Source organism: Salvelinus fontinalis, chromosome 32 (assembly GCF_029448725.1).
Source record: "Salvelinus fontinalis isolate EN_2023a chromosome 32, ASM2944872v1, whole genome shotgun sequence".
In the NCBI taxonomy this organism is placed as follows: Eukaryota; Metazoa; Chordata; class Actinopteri; order Salmoniformes; family Salmonidae; genus Salvelinus; species Salvelinus fontinalis.
Genome location: NC_074696.1, coordinates 37,920,831 through 37,941,906, shown reverse-complemented (window position 1 = coordinate 37,941,906; position 21,076 = coordinate 37,920,831). Strand labels below are relative to the sequence as shown.

At 42.6% G+C, this 21,076-nt stretch overlaps 1 protein-coding gene across 6 annotated transcripts in view; it reads right to left on the bottom strand.

The window, feature by feature from the left end:
• LOC129831261 (glutamate receptor ionotropic, kainate 5-like) overlaps positions 1–19,300 on the bottom strand; it is a 76,198-nt gene extending 56,898 nt beyond the window's left edge. For 2 of the 6 annotated variants that reach the window (XM_055894472.1, XM_055894473.1), the window contains exons 1-2: positions 18,405–19,300; positions 15,473–15,820 (exon numbers count right to left, since the gene is read on the bottom strand). The gene's annotated coding sequence lies outside the window, so the exon portion shown is untranslated. Of the gene's footprint in view, positions 1–13,974; positions 14,132–15,472; positions 15,821–18,404 lie in introns of those variants that run through there. The other 4 variants (XM_055894476.1, XM_055894475.1, XM_055894474.1 and 1 more) reach the window with 3 other exon arrangements.
• Between the last annotated feature and the right edge of the window lie 1,776 nt (positions 19,301–21,076).

The following is a 21,076-nucleotide window of genomic DNA, read 5'->3' as shown; positions in this document are numbered from 1 at the left end:
ACTCTGGTCTTGGCACGTGTGAACTAGCCAAAAGTTTGCAGATACAATGCGGGCAGGCTACTTACATGATGAGATTATTTTGGACAAAAGAGCAAGATTATTTTTATTTGTTCAAATGTAGCCGAGCATCAATCATCATGTCACCAGAATAAGACCCTCGATATTTATTGGAAATGAGCATAAAGCTCATCACCGTGCACTTTCACCACCCTGTGAAGTTCATAATTTATTTCATCTGTAGCCTCATAAACTGCATGGTTTCCTGAGTCGTAGTGGGAGAACCACACAACATATCATTACGTGACTCCAAGTTTACTTCGACATGATGGCTATTATACTAATATTTGCGCATAAAAGCATTTCCAGTGCGATTTCGCGCATAATCAATTTTACAGACACAAAAAGATCCCACCTTGTTCAGAATATTTTGTTTTGTCAACATTTGGAAAGTTTACCGACAAATTTGCTGTTTCCATCAGGCCTGTCGTGACATGTACTTTACTCACATAAAAATGTTGGATGCAAACCTGTTCACTGCGACGAAAAATGGGGCAACACTTTCTTTGTTATATTCTTCAGAGAGTGTTTTGATTGGACAAGCAGATTATACATCCATGTTCCTTGACAAATGGTGCGTGGTGATAGATAATTAAGGCTCTTTTCTGGGTTATGTTTTTCACTAGCCCAAAACAACCTTTAGAGATGAGAAAAGGGGTTTGCAAAGAAGCATGTTTGTCCTTATCAGACCTGGGCTCAAACGTGTATTTCAATACTTTCAAAGACATTTGAAAGTATTACAACATTTCTTTTCTGAGAAGACAAGTAGTTGAATATTGAAATGTATTTTGTAATACACTTAGTGTATTGTAGTATTTTCAAATACTTTCTAACTCAAATACACTCCCATGCATTTAACCCAGGTGTTTTAAAATAGTATTTGAAATAAATATTCGAAAATACTTTCAAATAGTAAGCTATTTACCTTGACTTTTCCCATATTTTGTTAAGTGTCAATCTACACACAATACCCCATAACGACAAAGCAAAAACAAGTTTTTAGGAAATGTTGCACATTTATTACAAATAAAAAACAGAAATACTTTATTTACATAAGTATTGAGTATTGAGTTGCTAGTCAACTTGAAATTACATCCTATTTCCATTGATCATCCTTGACATGTTTCTACAACTTGATTAGAGTCCACCTGTGGTAAATTCAATTGATTGGACATGATTTGGAAAGGCACACATCTGTCTATATAAGGTCGCACAGTTGACAGTGCATGTCAGAGCAAAAACCAAGCCATGAGGTCGAAGGAATTATCTGTAGAGCTCTGAGACAGGATTGTGTTGAGGCACAGATCTGGGGAAGGGTACCAAAAAATGTATGCAGCATTGAAGGTCCCCAAGAGCACTGTGGCCTCCATCATTCTTAAATGGAAGAAGTTTGGAACCACCAAGACTCTTCCAAGAGCTGGCCGCCCGGCCAAACTGAGCAATAGGGGGAGAAGGGCCTTGGTCAGGGAGGTGACCAAGATCCCGATGGTCACTCTGACAGAGCTCCAGAGTTCCTCTGTGGAAATGGGAGAATCTTCCAGAAGAACAACCATCTCTGCAGCACTCCACCAATCAGGCATTTATGGCAGAGTGGCCAGACGGAAGCCACTCCTCAGTAAAAGGCACATGACAGCCTGCTTGGAGTTTGCCAAAACGCACCTAAAGGACTCTCAGACCATGAGAAACAAGATTCTCTGGTCTGATGAAACCAAGATTGAACTCTTTGAACTGAATGCCAAGCGTCACATCTGGAGGAAACCTGGCACCATCCCTATGATGAAGCATGGGGGTGGCAGTATCATGCTGTGGGGATGTTTTTCAGCGGCAGTGACTGGGAGACTTGTCAGGGTGGAGGGAAAGACGAACAAAGTACAGAAAGATTGATGAAAACCTCCTCCAGAGTGCTCAAGACCTCAAGACGGTTCACCTTTAACAGGACTCTAAGCACACAGCTAAGACAACGCAGGAGTGGTTTCGGGACAAGTCTCTGAATGTCCTTGAGTGGCCCAGCCAGAGCCCAGACTTGAACCCAATCAAACATCTCTGGAGAAACCTGAAAATAGTTGTGCAGTGATGCTCCCCATCCAACCTGACAGAGCTTGAGGGTCTGAAAACTTATGTAAATGTGATATTTCATTTATTTATTTTTTGAAACATTTTCAAACATTTAAAAAAAAAACTTTTTCTGCTTTTCATTATGGGTTATTGTGTGTAGATTGAGGAAATAGGGCTTTCGAATAAGGCAGTAACGTAACAAAATGTGGAAAAAGTCAAGGGGTCTGAATACTTTCCGAATGCAATGTACAGGAAATTATTTGAAAATACTTTCAAATACTTCCAACAGAAGTAGTTGATTCGGGCCACACTATTTGAAAATATTCAAATACACATAAAATAAGTATTTAAATAACAAATACTCAAATACACATGTATTTGAACCCAGTTCTGGTCCTTATAGATGATCCCTTTATTTGATTCATAGCTCATCTCTCTCTTTCATACGGCAGGGGGATTGGCTGGACAAGTTTGCCGGACAGACATACATTCGCCAGAAGGCATTGGCTGTGCTCCAATTATTTAAAACAGCTCTTTTTCCTCATCATCTTCCTTCATGAACTCAGGTCTTAAAGTGCATGAGAGCAATATGGTGGATGAAGCCGGTCCATTACCTTCACCAATCATTGGTCCTGAAGTAAAGCCGACAAGTAAAGGTAATCATTAAATGTATTGGGAAATGGCCATTGATTTTCCCCCAGTACCTTCGGCCTATAGAGATGAATGCCTTCCCAAGGCCAGTAACGATGAGTGTGGGATGGCCCGGTAGAGCCTTGGGAAATCAGGCCGTAATTAAAGAGTCCAAGACCCCTCCAGCTGTTATTGGGTGGCAATGTCATTGCTGGTCTGTAGCCGCCAAATTGCAATCCTTGTTAGTTAGTAGATACCTTGTCAGTGGATACTGACCTCGGTTGGGGAACAGAGGTAGTGGACGAACAGACATCTCTTTGGTGAACACTGACCTCAATAACTAGCTTGTTAGCGATTAGCTACCATGTGTGAACTGTGCCCTTGTTGGTGAATGTTAGTTGGACAGAGCCATTTACTGAGTAATGGCTGTGCTACCAAGCTGAGACATTGATGCTTGGCGAATGCTGATGGAAAGACCCTGCTAACTGCACCACTTTTGCACAATCAAGATTAGGCTTTTGTTGTCACTGAGTATTAAGGGAATCAGAGGTCGGCGAATAGCTGTTTTTTGTATGATTCCCTAATAAAGCTTGACATTTTTCTATACCCACAAAAGGTAACTATGACAACTGTTCAAATCTAGATGTGGTTTCTTTACTCTACCACTGTGTGGTTGATTTATTCCACTCTAGAGCACCCAACACACAGGTAAACTAAGCAAAATATGGATATTTTCCACAAAGATCTGACAGTTGCAGATCAGTAAGCTTTTGAATTGTAACCAACCACGTCACAAGGCACTGAGTGAAAAGCAACCATCCCAAACAAAGACTTCAAGAAGACCTTTGCACTTGACAGTGGTTGGGATCCTATAGCATTGATCGTTTGTAATAGTGGACAAACATTGGCCTGAATAACAAGGTCAATCACCCTTAGGCTTGGGCTTTAATGCTCAAGGGTGATCACTGACCAAGACCCCTGACACTAGCTTTATGATGCTTGAACTAACAAGAGCCTTTGAGAGGAATGTGAACAGAAATGTGAAAGAATCCAACAGCCCTGTGCTGGATTCAATTGGTTTTGCCAGAGATCTCGAGATAACATCCTGGAAGGGGATCTATTAACTGCGAGTATTTTGCCTCACTGCAGGTGTCCTTGACAAAGCTCAAAATACGAATATGCTGGTTTATTGTCAGCTGCTAGAGGCAAAACAATTTAAATGTGAGGAATGACTCATTTGAATACACATTTACACCCCTTACTGACTCAGTCTTTTCAAATCCATCTCTTAAAGGCCCAGCGCAGTCAAAAATGTGATTTCCCTGTGCTTTATATAGTGCCTTCAGAAAGTATTCTCACACAGTTTTTCCACATTAAAATTGATTTGTCATTTTTTGTCAATGATCTACACAAAATACTCTTTAATGTCAAAAACATTTGTAAAACATTTATGAAAAATAAAACACTAATATATCTTGATTAGATAACTATTTAAACCCCTAAGTCAATACATGATAGAATCACCTTTGGCAGTGATTACAGCTGTCATTCTGTCTGGGTAAGTCTAAGATCTTTCTGCACATGGATTGTGCAACATTTGCCCATTATTCTTCTCAAAATTCTTCAAGATCTGACAAATTGGTTGTTGATCATTGCTAGACAACCATTTTTAGGTCTTGCCATAGTGTTAACTTAAATCTGCTTATAAAACTAACTCGGCCACTCAGAAATATTCACTGTCTTCTTGGTAAGCAACTCCAGTGTAGATTTATGTTTTAGGTTATTGTCCTGCTGAAAGGTGAATTCGTCTCCCAGTGTCTTCTTATTTTAATAAGAATGAACACTGAACAAACTAACCAAAATAACAAAACAAACCATGAAGCTAATATGAATAGTGCAGACAGGCAACTAAACATAGAACAAGAACCCACGAACACCAAAGGGAAATTGGCTACCTAAATATGATCCCCAATCAGAGACAACGATAAACAGCTGCCTCTGATTGGGAACCATATCAGGCCACCATAGACATACAAATCACCTAGACCTACAAAAACCCTAGACATACAAAAAAAACTAGACAATACAAAACTAACGTACCCACCCTAGTCACACCCTGACCTAATCAAAATATAAAGAAAACAGAGATATATCAGGTCAGGGTTAGTATTGTGGAGTGAGTACAATGTTGTTGATCCATCCTTAGATTTCTCCTATCACAGTCACTAAACTCTGTAACTGTTTTAAAGTCACCATGTTCACCCTAGTGAAATCCCTGAGTGTTTTCCTTCCTTTCCGGCAACTGAGTTAGGAAGGAAGCCTGTATCTTTGTAGTGACTGGGTGTATTGATACACCATCCAAAGTGTAATAAAAAATTCACCATGCTCAAAGGCATTTTCAATGTCTGCTTTTTTATTTGTACCCATCTATCTATAGGTGCCCTTCTTTTTGAGGCATTGGAAAACATATATATATTTTAATTTAATCCATTTTAAATTCAGGCTGTAACACAAATTGTGGAAGAGGTCAAGGGGTGGAAATAGGTACACCCAGCTAGTACTAGGTCAGACCGCCCTTTGCCTCCAGAACAGCCTGAATTCTTTAGGGCATTCTACAAGATGTCGGTACATTCATGCTGCGAACAGCCCGTTCCATCTCGTCTGAAAGATGCTCTATTGGGTTAAGGTCCAGGGACTGACCAGGCCACTCAAGTAAACTGAACTTACTGTCATGTTCCAGGCCATGTTTTTCCACTCCTCAATTGTCCAGTGTTGGTGATAACATGCCCACTGGAACTGCTTCTTCTTGTTTTTAGCTGATAGGAGTGAAACCCGGTGTGGTCGTTTACTGCAATAGTCCATTCGTTATAAGGATCATCGAGTTGTGTGTTCCAAGATGCAGTTCTGCACACCACCGTTGTAATGCGCCGTTATTTGTCTGTTTGTGGCCCGCCTGTTTGCTTGCACGATTCTTGCCATTGCCCTTTGACCTCTCTCATCAACGAGCTGTTTTCACCCACAGGACTGCTGCTGACTGGATGTTTTTTGTTTGTTGCATCATTCTCGGTAAACCCTAGACAGCGTTGTGTGTGAAAAGCCCAGGAGGGTGGCTGTTTCTGAGATACTGGATCCGGTGCGCCTGGCACCGACAATCATACCCCGCTCAAAGTTGCTTAGGTCACTCGTTTTGCACGTTCTAACATTCAATCGAACAGTAACTGAATGCCTCGAAGTCTGTCTGCATGCTTTATATAGCAAGCCACGACCACGTGTATCACTGTCTGTAGGAGTGACCCATTTTCGTGAACGGGGTGGTATATCAAAAAAACTGTCCAGTGAGTGTATATTTCCACACTATGAGAAAGGAACAATACTGTGAAATTGTAAACATGATGATAATACCCTTTTAGTGTAAGAGCTGTTTGAAAAGAAGGCCTGTTTTGGTGGGATGGAGTTTTGGCCTGCCTTCTGACATGATAAATGAGTTGATAGGCCAATAAGAAAGAGTTCCAAACCTCTCTGCCAATAACAGCTAGTTTTCCATTTTACCCTCCCCACTCAGCCCACTCCCAGATAATCCCAGAAAAATTATTGCTTGAGAAATTGATCTTTGCTAAGAAGAATGCATTTTTTATTTTAATTGAAAACAATCACAGTAAGGTACTTAATTGTTACCTAGAAATTATTTGATATTGAGATAAAAACCGCTGCATTGGGCTTTTAAGCTTTTTGTTGCTAGCCCATTCTGAAGAAAATGCCAAAGGATCATCTTTGATGCGTAAATTATTATACTGAACAAAAATATAAACGCAACATGTAAAGTGTTGGTCCCATGTTTCATGAGCTGAAATAAAAGATCCAAGAAATGTTTCATATGCACAAAAAGCATATTTCTCTCAAATTTTGTACACATTTCTTTTTACATCCCTGTTAATGAGCATTTCGCCTTTGCCAAGATCCACCTAAAAGGTGTGACATGTCAAAAAACTGCATGATCATATCACAGGTGTACCTTGTGCTGGTGACAATAAAAGACCACTAAAATGTGCAGGAGTATTCCTGTCTGTAATAAAGCCCTTTTGTGGGGAAAAACTTATTCTGATTGGGTGGGCCTGGCTCCAAAGTGGGAGAAATTGTTGAATGTAGCGATCATATTGTTGTTCTATATACAGTTGAAGTCAGAAGTTTACATACACTTAGGTTGGAGTCATTAAAACTCATTTTTTCAACCACTCCACAAATTTCTTGTTAACAAACTATAGTTTTGGCAAGTCGGTTAGGACATCTACTTTGTGCACGACACAAGTCATTTTTCCAACAATTGTTTACAGACAGATTATTTCACTTATAATTCATTGTATCACAATTCCAGTGGGTCAGAAGTTTACATACACTAAGTTGACTGTGCCTTTAAACAGCTTGGAAAATTACAGAAAATTATGTCATGGCTTTAGAAGCTTCTGATAGGCTAATTGACATAATTTGAGTCAATTGGAGGTGTACCTGTGGATGCATTTCAGGGCCTACCTTCAAACTCAGTGCCTCTTTGCTTGACATCATAGGAAAATCAAAAGAAATCAGCCAAGACCTCAGAAAAAATTTTGTAGACCTCCACAAGTCTCGTTCATGCTTGGGAGCAATTTTTAAACGCCTGAAGGTACCACGTTCATCTGTACAAACAATAGTACGCAAGTATAAACACCATGGGACCACGCAGCCGTCATGCAGCTCAGGAAGGAGACGTGTTCTGTCTCCTAAAGATGAACGTACTTTGATGCAAAAAGTGCAAATCAATCCCAGAACAACAGAAAAGGACCTTGTGAAGATGCTGGAGGAAACAGGTACAAAGGTATCTATATCCACAGTAAAACGAGTCATATAACGACATAACCTGAAAGGCCGCTCAGCAAGGAAAAAGCCACTGCTCCAAAACCACCATAAAAAAGCCAGACTACAGTTTGCAACTGCACACATGGGGACAAAGATCATACTTTTTTGAGAAATATCCTCTGGTCTGATGAAACAAAAATAGTACTGTTTGGCCATAATGACCATCGTTATGTTTGGAGGAAAAAGGGGGAGGCTTGCAAGCCGAAGAACACCATCCCAACCGTGAAGCCCGGGGGTGGCAGCATCATGTTGTGGGGGTGCTTTTCTGCAGGAGGGACTGGTGCACTTCACAAAATAGATGGCATCATGAGGGGGGAAACTGATGTAGACATATTGAAGCAACATCTCAAGACATCAGTCAGGAAGTTAAAGCTTGGTCGCAAATGGGTCTTCCAAATGAACAATGACCCCAAGCATACTTTCAAAGCTGTGGCAAAATGGCTTAAGGACAAAGTCAAGGTATTGGAGTGGCCATCACAAAGCCCTGAACTCAATTCTATAGAAAATATGTGGGCAGAACTGAAAAAGCATGTGCGAGCAAGGAGGCCTACAAACCTGACTCAGTTACACCAGCTCTGTCAGGAGGAATGGGCCAAAATTCACCCAACTTATTGTGGGAAGCTTGTGGAAGGCTACCAAAAACGTTTGACCCAAGTTAAACAATTTAAAGGCAATGCTACCAAATACTGATTGAGTGTATGTAAACTTCTGACTCACTGGGAATGTGATGAAAACTTCTCTCTACTATTATTCTGACATTTCACATTCTTAAAATAAAAAGTGGTGGTCCTAACTGGTCCTAACTGACCTAAAACAGGGAATTTCTACTGGGATTAAATGTCAGGAATTGTGAAAAACTGAGTTTAAATGTATTTGGCTAAGATGTATGTACATTTCTGATGTAAACTGTACATGAAAAAGGTTGTTTCACCTCACTATCTAACAGAGGATTTAAAAATTCCAAAGGGTGTCAACAAAGATGAACTGCAATAGAAGAGGACACCATGGGAATGCTAGCACCTGCGTTTCCTGTCCCCACTCTCTCGATTTGACTGCAATGCTGACATTCCAGCACCTAGGAAGGCTCTAGAACTCTATATTTGTAACCTCTGCCACTGGCCGACTGGGACATCCTTTCTGCTGTCATCGACTATTTGACAAATTGCTAACAAAATGGTGCGATCCAATCCACCAATAGCAGGGTGACAAAACCCAGCTGAGGCTGTCCCACGAGGACATGCTTTGACCCAAACGCCTGTCCTGCTCCACTGTCCTCCGCCTTCCACACAGCCGTTAGTGCTTCTTGGTGTGTGTGTGTGTGTGTGTGTGCTCGCACGCCCTGTCTGTCTGCCTGCCTGCGTGTTTGTTTAGTGGCAGTGTGTCCGCAACGTGTGCTGACCCCTGTGTGTGCTGCAGAGCCTGGAGAGCCAGCGACGTGCAGCAGTAAAAGCCGCTTCCTGCTCCAGTGAGCAGCTTTGCCTAAGGTTTCAACGCTGCACACACTCCAGCTAAGGTGCTCATCAGCTGAGCTAAGGCCACCACGCCTATAATCACTCCAACTAATCTTAACCTACTATCACTTTACCATGACTGATATTAGCTATCAGCGCCCTGGCAGAAGTTTCAGTGATGTATAATTTCTTTCTGGCTGTGAATTTGGACCTCTTTATTTAGCGTGAGACGGTACTTAGAACGTGTTGCCAAGGTTGAGCAGAATAGATGAGTTCAGAGAAATTGTTTGAAAACAATTGATGCCCATCCAAATGAGTTCCTAGCAGCACACAATCTGGATTTTTTTAAACCATTCATGCACACACTTGGCTTATATCCACCTCGTATCAATTTCAAAACACAGAGCTGTTGTATAAGAATGTAAATGCAGGTTGCATTGTAGTTCATCCCAGATTTGCACTGATTTATGGGTGGATGAATCAACATAAATCTCATTGACATGTATCATTATGATTTAATCAACAGAGAGTGGTGTTCCGTGTGACTGACAGAAATCCTCCCCAATAAACAAAACAGAATCTGATCGCTAACATGAGTCACCGTAACTGAATCATTACAGGTACAAGCTCGTATAACTGTCATTAATCAACATAAAGCGATTCGATTTCTGATGCTATCCAGATCCGAAGCTGACCTCAAAACATCAATTCTGTAGCGTCAACTGAAATAACGTCAACATCCTAAACATCAACATCCGAAACGTCAACTCTGAAACCAGAATAAAGGGGCAATAGATTGACAAACCATATTAAATTCTTAAGCTATTGTACAAACCTCCTGACATTTCCTGGGCAAGAGTTTTGTCTAGAGGGGGGGAAAAAATAGATAACGTCCCACCAAGTGATTTACTGTAAATAGTGGTGATTTTCCTCCATCTAGCTCAAGCAGAATATGAATATGGCTTTCTAATTATCGACCAGGCCCTGTGTGTGTTCCCTGGAAAGTGATAGAGGTCTCAGCACCACAATATCGAGAGCTCTGCAGAGCTAGGAGGTGTCAGTGGAGTTGGGATGAAAGAGCACAGAGACAAATGATCTTAATCGTATCATACACCACGGTTACTTATTGCCGGAAATAGCCTTCTTGGTGCTTCCTTGAAATTCAGTCGGTGTAGATTGACCATCTATCGATAGAACTTGGGGAATTTAATTCTGTGGGCCCATCAATTACTATCCCAGGGTTAATAGTATACTGTACCTGTAAATTGTATGAGCATAGTCCTACTGCAATGTGGACTATTTAGCATATTCTCTTTACAGTTGGATGTTACGTACACTCTGTATGAAAACATGCTGCTGTGTTTTCCTATGTTAGCCTAGTGAAGTGGTAAGTACTCAATACACATGTATGTCAAGTGTAGACCATGAATGTAAAGCGTAGGCCGTCAATGTAAAGCGTAGGCAACATCAATGTAAAGCGTATGCAACATCAATGTAAAGCGTGGGCCATCAATGTAAAGCGTGGGCCATCAATGTAAAGCGTGGGCCATCAATGTAAAGCGTGGGCCATCAATGTAAAGCGTGGGCCATCAATGTAAAGCGTGGGCCATCAATGTAAAGCGTGGGCCATCAATGTAAAGCGTAGGCCATCAATGTAAAGCGTAGGCCATCAATGTAAAGCGTGGGCCATCAATTTACATTTACATTACATTTAAGTCATTTAGCAGACGCTCTTATCCAGAGCGACTTACAAATTGGAAAGTTCATACATATTCATCCTGGTCCCCCCGTGGGAATTGAACCCTGGTCCCCCCGTGGAAATTGAACCCACAACCCTGGCGTTGCAAGCGCCATGCTCTACCAACTGAGCCACACGGGACGCGTAGGCCATGAATGTAAAGCGTAGGCCATGAATGTAAAGCGTAGGCCATCAATGTAAAGTGTAGGCCATATATATGTAAAGTGTAGGCCATATATATGTAAAGTGTAGGCCATCAATGTAAAGTGTAGGCCATATAAGTAAAGAGTAGGCCATCAATGTAAAGTGTAGGCCACATATGCAAAGTGTAGGCCACATATGCAAAGTGTAGGCCACATATGTAAAGTGTAGGCCATATATGTAAAGTGTAGGCCATCAATGTAAAGTGTAGGCCATATATGTAAAGTGTAGGCCATATATGTAAAGTGTAGGCCATCAATGTAAAGTGTAGGCCATATATGTAAAGTGTAGGCCATCAATGTAAAGTGTAGGCCATATATGTAAAGTGTAGGCCATATATGTAAAGTGTAGGCCATCAATGTAAAGTGTAGGCCATCTATGTAAAGTGTAGGCCATCAATGTAAAGTGTAGGCCATCAATGTAAAGTGTAGGCCATCAATGTAAAGTGTAGGCCATCAATGTAAAGTGTAGGCCATCAATGTAAAGTGTAGGCCATCAATGTAAAGTGTAGGCCATATATGTAAAGTGTAGGCCATCAATATAAAGTGTAGGCCATCAATGTAAAGTGTAGGCCATCAATGTAAAGCGTAGGCCATATATGTAAAGTGTAGGCCATCAATGTAAAGTGTAGGCCATCAATGTAAAGTGTAGGCCATCAATGTAAAGCGTAGGCCATATATGTAAAGTGTAGGCCATCAATGTAAAGTGTAGGCCATCAATGTAAAGCGTAGGCCATATATGTAAAGTGTAGGCCATCAATGTAAAGTGTAGGCCATATATGTAAAGTGTAGGCCATCAATGTAAAGTGTAGGCCTTGCTTTGGCACACACAGTACATAAAAAAGGCACATACACACCAGGGTTGAGGATCTACATTTCAAACATTTAACAGACACTCATCGAGTGCGACTTCCAGTAGAGAGTGGATACATTTTTCATACTCGTCCATTCGTGGCAATTGAACCCCCAACCCTGGCATTAAAATCACCATGCTCTACCAACTGAGCCACACAGGATCTGCTCAAATTACAATTCAATAATGGAAAAAAGGATGTTTATTTTGCATGACTTGATAAACTGAGTAAAATGAAAAGTAGAAGCTATTCATTTCAAAAGGTTTTCAAAAGGATTTTCAGATTTTTTTTATTCAAATCACTTCCTGAATTGACTGCCTTCAATTTCGAATTGAGCCAGACCCTGATACACACTCACACAGCTTGAGAGCTTGTACATCAACACACTCCATCAAACACATTACTAAAAAAAAGGAACACACACATATACTCAACAAAAATATAAACGCAACATCCAACAATTGAAAAGATATTACTGAGTAACAGTTTAAGTAAGGAAATCAGAATTGAAATATATTTATTAGACCCTAGTCTATGGATTTCAAATAACTGGGCAAAGGTGCAGCCATGGGTGGGCATAGGCCCACCCACTTGGCAGCCCACCCACTGGGGAGCCAGGCCCAGCCAACAAGAATGTTTTTTTCCCAACGAAAAGGCTTTATTACAGACAGAAAAACTCATCAACAATACCCCTCCCCCAACCCCTCCACCCCCCAAAACGATCCCGCAGGTGAAGAAGCCGGATGTGGATGTCCTGGGCTGGTGTGTTGTGAGGCCAGTTGGATGTACTGCCAAATTCTCTAAAACAACGTTGGAGGCAGGTTTTTATATTATTATTTAAAAAAATGTTTACCCTTTTACTCCCAAATTTCGTGATATCCAATTGGTAGTTACAGTCTTGTCCCATCGCTGCAAGTCCCATACGGACTCAGCAGAGGCCAAGAGCCATGCGAACCATGGGTCTCCCGGTTCTGGCAGGGTGCGGACACAGCCCGGGATCAAACCCGGATCTGTAGGCACGCCTCTAGCACTGCGATGCAGTGCCTCAAACCGCTACGCCACTTGGGAGGCCCTGTAGGCAGCTTATGGTAAAGAAATGAACATCAAATTTTCTGGTACAGGGAATGCTGGACATTCCTGCAGTCAGCATGCTAATTGAACGATCCCTGAAAACACAAGACATCTTTTGCATTGTGTTGTGTGACCAAACTGCACATTTTAAGTGGCCTTTTACTGACCCTAGCACAAGGTGCACCTGTGTAATGATCATGCTGTTTATTCATCTTCTTGATATGGCACACCTGTCAGATGGATGGATTATCTTGGCAAAGGGGAAATGCTCGCTAATAGGGATATAAACAAATTTGTGCACATCATTTGTGAGAAATAAGCTTTTTTGTGCGTATGGAACATTTCTGGGATTGCGTTTATATTTTGGTTCAGTATAATTAGATAAGCACATCGCATTGAGGACACAAACATACCAGTATAATTCTCTACAATCATCCACTAAGTACCTCAGGAGCATCATTCATGATCAACACTACTGCCTCACTCACATGTAAATACATCTTTCTCACACACACACACACACACACACACACACACACACACACACACACACACACACACACACAGAGAGAGAGAGACAGACACACCGACTAAATCGTCTACCCTTTAATCGAGAGCATTAACACAAGCTCGCCACTATAATCAAAAATAAGGGAGAGAAGAATTAAAAGAAAATCCCACCCCATAACCATCTTTTGTTATTAGTCCATTGTTGACATCGTCCCAAAATGTTTTGCTTGTCAGCACAAGTTTTCAAGATATACAACTTTCAAAATACAGAAATCATCCCAATATGATGCTGCGCTTTAAGAAAATGTTAACTTTTGAAAATGAATAGCTTCCACTTTTCAGTTGATTGAGTTCATTCAAAATATACAACCTTTCTTCGACTACTGAACTGTAATTCCTGTTTACTTCCTAAATTGACTGCCTTCAATTTTCCTTTAGTAGGAGGCAAGGTGCCTGTAGACACACAATAACGTACTCACACACCAAAAGAGAGGGGAGCGAGAGAGATGAATACTCACAGAATGAATCACACGACACCAGGAGCCGATATCAAAAGATTCCCAGGGATGCAAGCCGGCTTAGTCCTGGCAGGGAGTAGGATACCCCACGGATAACAGGAATGGAGAAAGAGGAGTAAGATCCGAGAGGAGGGAGAGGCGGAGGGAGGGGCGAAGAGAAGGGGGGGGGGGGGGGGGGTCGGGACTGGGTCTCTGGGTTTGAAGTAGGGGTTTGGAAGGATTTTCTATTTCCTTTCACCAAGCGGTGTTTTCTTCTTGATATGGTGATAAGATATAGTATGGGGGAAACCTATATAGGAGTACTGTCCAACCCCTAGGGATGTCCTTTACTAGGAAAAGATTCCCTTAGGGTGGAAAATTAGGAATTTTCTAGGGTAGAAAAAAATATCCAACAGCAGTGGAAAAAGGGATGCAGACAAACGGAAAGGGAAGTCTCTCACTTTCTGCCCCGACGGAGCAATGAGGAGATGGCAGAATGAAAGAGTGTGTGCTGCTAACAAATATAAGAGCTGGGGAGGAGAAAGACCATTCTGTTTCAATTGGGAAAAAAACAACTGTTTCTCTCTCCTGCCTTCCCTTTCGGCAAAAGGGCAAAGGCCTTCCTTGCTTCAACCAGAACTGCGCTCAAAAAGGATCTCGTTCCCGGGATTAAAAAGAGAGGGGGAGAAAAAAACTAACTAAATTAAGGAGGAAGGCGATAATGACGTATATCTGTGGCACCTGTTCCCTTCTCGATTTCGGTTCCCTCTCACTCGTCCTCTCTCTGTATATCTCTCCCACCTGACTGGCAAGATTAAGGCATATAAATTATCAATTATCTTAATTGGCCCCGATTGTGGCGACAGTCCAATCTTTCAGTCACTAGTTTTTTCTCTCTCTCTCTCTTTCCCCCCTCCCACTCTTTTTTTCCCCCTCTTGCCTGAGGAACAGCGAGGAAGGTAGTGCAGAGAATGCCAATGACACTGGTGGGTGTCAGTCTAAAGGTTGGGATCCTACCACCCCACTATCTGACTGAAATGGCCCCCTTATCCTTACCCAGACCGCCACTCTATCCATCCGCCTGCCCAACCTTCCCTACGGATTCTCTCCCGTCTCTCTGCTCTCCTGTCTCCTCTATAACCGGGCTTCTGCAGAGTCTTAGCCTCACTCTCTCTCACTTTGATCTTTTTAGATTCTCTACACCTGTTCCCCTCTTGACTCCCTTTCTTTGTAACACTCTCTTTCTTAACCACACTTTATATTTTTTTTAAACTAATTTCTTTGTTTCAGATGTCTTTTGCACCGGGAGGGCCAGAAGAATTTCATGCTGCCTCTGATTAAGCCAATAATAATTACTCAAAAGCAAAACTGAAACGATGGAAATATGAGAGAAGAGATGGGCAGACAATAACCTAGTTGCAATTTCAAATTCTCTCTCAGTTCTGGGTACTGAGAGTTAATCCACTGCTTTGTAGATCACAGCATGATACAAAAAGTATTTACGTTGAACCAAGATTACCTGGAACGATAATTCACCTCGTGTGAGACATCATACAGAATCCTTGGCAGGAAATTCTTGGGAACCGATGGTTTTCCTGTCTTTTAGTTCTCACATCCACTTGTGTGAAGCTGTATCATACAGAAAAATGACCCCAAATCCGCTCTTCATTCAACGTGGCAGCAAATGGAACGGGTTGCCATAGCACCCCCAAAGAAAGCCAGCTTGATGCAAAGTCTTTAGGTGTGAAGGACGCTGGGTACTCTAGAGGTTATCACACAGAAGAGTGGCCCCATGGAGGGAAGTGTGGCCCTTGGCAGGGCAGGCAATGGACCCCATGTGGAAAAGTCTCCAGGGGTGATTTGGAATCTGTAATGAAAGAGAAAGGGAGATTAAGAGGGTAGAATAGAGAGCGAAAGAGTGAGTGAGAGTGTGTGTGTGTGTGTGTGTAATTACACTGACATGTCTTGCATTTCAACATCATATATCCACAGCCATTTTTTACAGTATGTCTCCCAGAAACTGCAATGTAAAAAAATTTAAGAAATTTGATTTAATCTTATTCCATTTAATTATCAAGGGACCATGTTCAACTACAACGTCAATTTCCTTAGAACTTCATAGCAGGCACAGTCACCTGTCAACATAAAAATGACCTTTGCAGATGTGCAAACTATGACAGTCCATCCAATTAAAATAATGTATAGTTCAGCGGACTTCAAATCATATGTAAACACCACTTGCTCAAATCAGGAATGAACGATAACTTTCCTGCCAACTTAAAACGATAAAAGGTTACTAGCTGTGGAACCGGTTACATAATCGTTTAAAGTTGTGGGAGGCAATTTTTTACAGTGTTTAGTACCTCACTAATGTCTCTTTACAGTACAGCACATCCATGTATGTATGTTATCTCCCTGCAACATCGACATTTACACATGCATCTGCTGCAAACGTACACTGTCTAAATGTTCCCTTACTGTTGTTATTACATTCCCAGCGCGGTCATATCAGAAACATGACCACCAAGGGCGTTCGTTTCAGAAAACGCAGAGGCTGTTCAGGGGGTAACAAAAAATGTAACACGTGTTTGAAAGTGCAGCCACAGCGGTGGACATAGGAGATGATCCGTAACAGCATGTTCCGTAATATTCCACCAACGTTTTAGTAACATTTGCCTAACGTTAGTTCCCTTTACATAACGCCATCAGTGGCAGCTGGAGCCGAACAGCCGCAGCTTGCCTGCCATTGCGGGGGATGGTGGTCAAGTGGCCTCTGTGATCCACATGTAGCTACCGACTAGCGACTACACTCCGCTTTAGCACTTAGATCTACCCGGCATCACCACAACACTCCAGCCGAAAGTGCATCTTCAGAGTACAACAAGCTCGAATGTACCAATTGTGTACGAGTTCTAACTGTGAAGGTGGATGCTTTCAACTCTTGTGAGACAGATCGACAGATGTTCGAGTGTGTGAGAACTGAAAGTGTGTGTGGTGAGTAGGTGTTGGGAGTTGGGAATTCATGTGACGGTGAACGATGATGGCAGGCAAATTAGCTGTATGCAGAGAAAAGCTACAGGCAAAGGATGCCCCTTATAACAGATCTCAGATCAGCTCTTCATCACCCCTGCTCTTACCGTAAACCATTCAGAGATGGAAAAACAAACTGGCCCTGGATCTGCGCTTACGGGCAACTGCAATACGAGTATAAATGGCTTTCCAGTGGAATACACACAGTTTGAGCCTTTTAAACATGAGTAATGTCCCCTAAGCATTGTCTGATTTATCTCTGTTTACATCATCAGGGTTATAAATTGAGGCCCAGACAAAAGAAGTGCTGGTTTGCTCTGATATCATCTCGACTCTATTTCAATGTAATTTATAACTTCTGTTTCCAAACCCATGAGTTATTGTTTTTAAAATCACAGTTCTCTCCTTTTTTTCATTATTCGCTAGGCTAGGCTTCAGGTTGTTTTAGTCGCAGGCCGTCTTTGCATCTTTCTACGCTAAAGCACCATGCACTGTACGTCTCAGAATGGAGAAACCTGTGGAACGGCCAGATGGCAAAGCAGTGTGTTTGTGTTCTTGTGTCTGTACCCCTTTGTGCAACTGTGTTTTCCTGGTTGTTTAAGAATGAGTGTGTGTGTGTATGTCAGGCTGTGTTTGTATGTGCACGAGAACCCACAACATCCCCTGAGGTGTAGCTATAGTGTTATTGAACAAACACTGGTTTGTCATTGCTGTGTTCTATCCCCGAACGTCGCTTGCTATCTATGGCACAACACAACCCTGCTTCCGGTGTTTACACCAATGCAACAACCAAACCTACCATCACTCCATCACACGGAGTGATGGTGATATCAGTAGCAGAACACTGCTTGTGCTATTACCACCCTCAATCACCCAGAGTGACGGCTAGCATCAGCATACAGCCATACATTCCTTATGGCTTTTCAGACACTGACAAAAATATATGTTGGGGTCAATGGAACTGTGGTGATGGTAGTGGTGAATGGTACGGGGATGTCATGGAGGTGGAGTAGGGGTGAGATAACCGGGGGGAAGAAGGGAGGGGGGTTGTCTGGACAAATGGGGATGGCGGGGGTGGGGGAGTTTGCTGTGAGAAACGTTTTTTGACCCAAAAGTCCATGGTTTAGGTTGCATGTCAGTTCACTTCCAGTTTCGTTCATATGTATGCACCCTCGATGGGAATGAGTGATGAGAGAAACAAGGGAACGAGAAAGAGAAGGAGAGGAAAAGAGGGGCGCGAAAGAGAGTAAGGTGATAAAATGGCTGATGGATGACAGTAGTCGATTTGGATGAGGGGTGATTGATGAGAAACAATGGACAAATACCGACGGTCGAGATAAAGACGTGACAGAAAAAAAAGGGAATGACAGAACGGGAGGAGAAGAAAAGGGGGAGAAAAGAGGGAAAAACACCACACTCACCCATCCCAGTCCCCTCTCCATGGGCGAACGGTTGCCCCTGCGAGATTAGCGGTTGCCACGGAGAGCTAGTGAGGGAGTCCTCAGCCAAATGCCAACTGGACAGCTATAATGAGCATGTGCACCAGCGCCGGGAAATAGAGGAGATAGAAGGGGAGAAGGGGAGGAGGAAAGGGGAAAAGAGAGAGAGAAAACAGAGAGAAGAAGAGCAGAGGAGAAACACTACGACCCTATCAGGACTGTGTCCCTTCAGCATTTCTTGAATTCTCCAAAATCCGTCCCGTCCAAATCCCCTTTTCCAAACAGAATGATAGATCACTTTCTTTCCAAGAGGCAACCACAGCTCCAGAGTCTATTGACAGGCAGACAGATACACACACTCCCTCTCAAATACATGCAGGGCAAACGCTGTCACAATGACACCCTGAAACGGCTCCCCAGGCTGTCACAAGAAGAGAGAAATTGCCCTCCTCTCTGTGCCTCTGTGGTGCTCCTCTTGTTCATAAAGACCAGTCCATTTAGAGATGCGTGAAAGCCGTGTAATTGCTCCTCTGTTCCCCTTTTCCTTTTTGACTCCTCTCTTTTCTATCTAGCACCTCTCTTCCTGTTGTTCCTCCGCATTGAGCACGCTGTATTTCCACAGTGTGTGGCTAGCGAAGGAACCGACTGCAATCACCACCAGCAAGCTCTTGCTCTCTCTGCTCATTGTATCTCAATACCTCTTCAGCTCTCTCTCCAATCCAATCAGCTCTCTCTCTCTGTCAAATATCAACTGGCTGCCACCCTTTCATCCCCTTCTGTCAATCAAGGAAACATAAAATAAACATCAGCCAGTCTCTCTCCCTCGCTCGCGCTCACACACGTGCCCGTGATGAATTCTCTCACATGGCCATTCATCTTCCTTATGTTGTTTAACCACATTTGTTTGTGTCACACACACACACACACACACACACACACACACACACACACACACACACACACACACACACACACAGGCAGGCATATTGTAACATACTCACACAGTAACACACTGACATACAGATGTAGGATCTTAATTGGATCATCCTGTAGCAGGAGAACATTCCTGCAACGCAGGAAATGTAAAACTTGTTGTGTATTTGAGGTTTAAAAAGGTTTAACATTTCTGACTTGATTTTCCCTTAAAAAAATTGTATCGACCCCTACAAAAATGTACATTCATTATAATCCACATAATAATTCACATTTCCTGTTGCGGCAGGAATATTTTCCTGCCGTATCAAACTGGCTCAAATTAAGATCCTACATCTGTAGAACTACACTGAAATCCATGCACAAACAAACACACAGGCATATCAATGTCTATCCACACACTACAAAGCACACCATATTCTGTTTATGAGTCACAGGAACAAACACACACATACTGTACACACATGAACACACAAAACACACAAGCTATGTGGTTAAACAACATAAGGCAGATGAATGGCTACGGGAGAGAATTCATCGCTGAGGACACGTGTGTGTGTGTTCAGCAGTAGTAGCACCCAGTGAGGGTAGAATAGAGTGAAAAGGAATGCCTGATCACAGGGGGAGACAGGGCTCATAAACCTTCTGCCCCACTGGAGGGTTACGTACCGTCGTCCCTCATAATAAATTAGACTTTTCCTTTTTTGTCCTCTCAATGCAGAGCCCCCTGGGCCATGGTGTATAGGTACTCCCCTCCCCGTCATCCTCTTACACCCCCCACTCCCACACACACACACAGCCTACACTACACAGTCACATAGGCTATAGGACTCACAATAAAGCATTTGCTATGGAAAGCTCCCTAAATCAATGGTACACACAATCTCGATATCCATTTTTATTTTGTCGGGAACTAGTCAAGGCGTGTGACTGCCACTGGGTTCTTAAGACACAGCAGGAAATGAGAAGCACTCACTGGGACGTTATTGACATAAAGAACATGGCTAGCTCCAAATCTTTATATGAGATTAGGACAAATGACAGGGAGAGATAAAGCAAGAAAAACTGAAAGACTGAGAAAATAAAATGGGGGAAAATCAAATGCGAGGTGATGCAAATTGAGTCACGACTGATCGCGAAATCAATACTGCCTAGATATTCAGAAGGATGAAACATGACCGGGAATGTCTAGTACGTCAGAATTGAAACTATAAAACTAAAATCAGAACCAGCCTAGATGTATTGGAAAACAAGTACATGAGCCACATGCACATGTCAAGCTACATTCTACGGCCTGCAAGTCACACATACTAAAAATGAACGCACATCTACACACACACACACACACACACACACACACAGTAACATACCAGGACACGCTAATGCATTCACACACAAGCACACCTTGACTTTAGTGTCCCCTGATTAAGGGCAGTGTGGTCCCCACGTATCTTTATCTGCATGTAAAAACTGTGGTGTTTTATCGTCCTCGTTCACTCTTCCGGTCCTCTCCTTTCAGGGCCCGTCTGTGTGGTCCCACTGTTCACCACAGCCTGAGAACACTATGGAGGGGAAAGCCAGAGAGAGTGAGAGAGTGTCAGAGAGGTGTGCTAGGAAGATTATGAAGGGGAAAGCCAGAGAGCGTTAGAGGGTGAGGGAGAGCGGGGGGGGGGGGGGGAGCAGAGAACTGACATTCAGCCCCGGCGCCATACCTCGCCTGT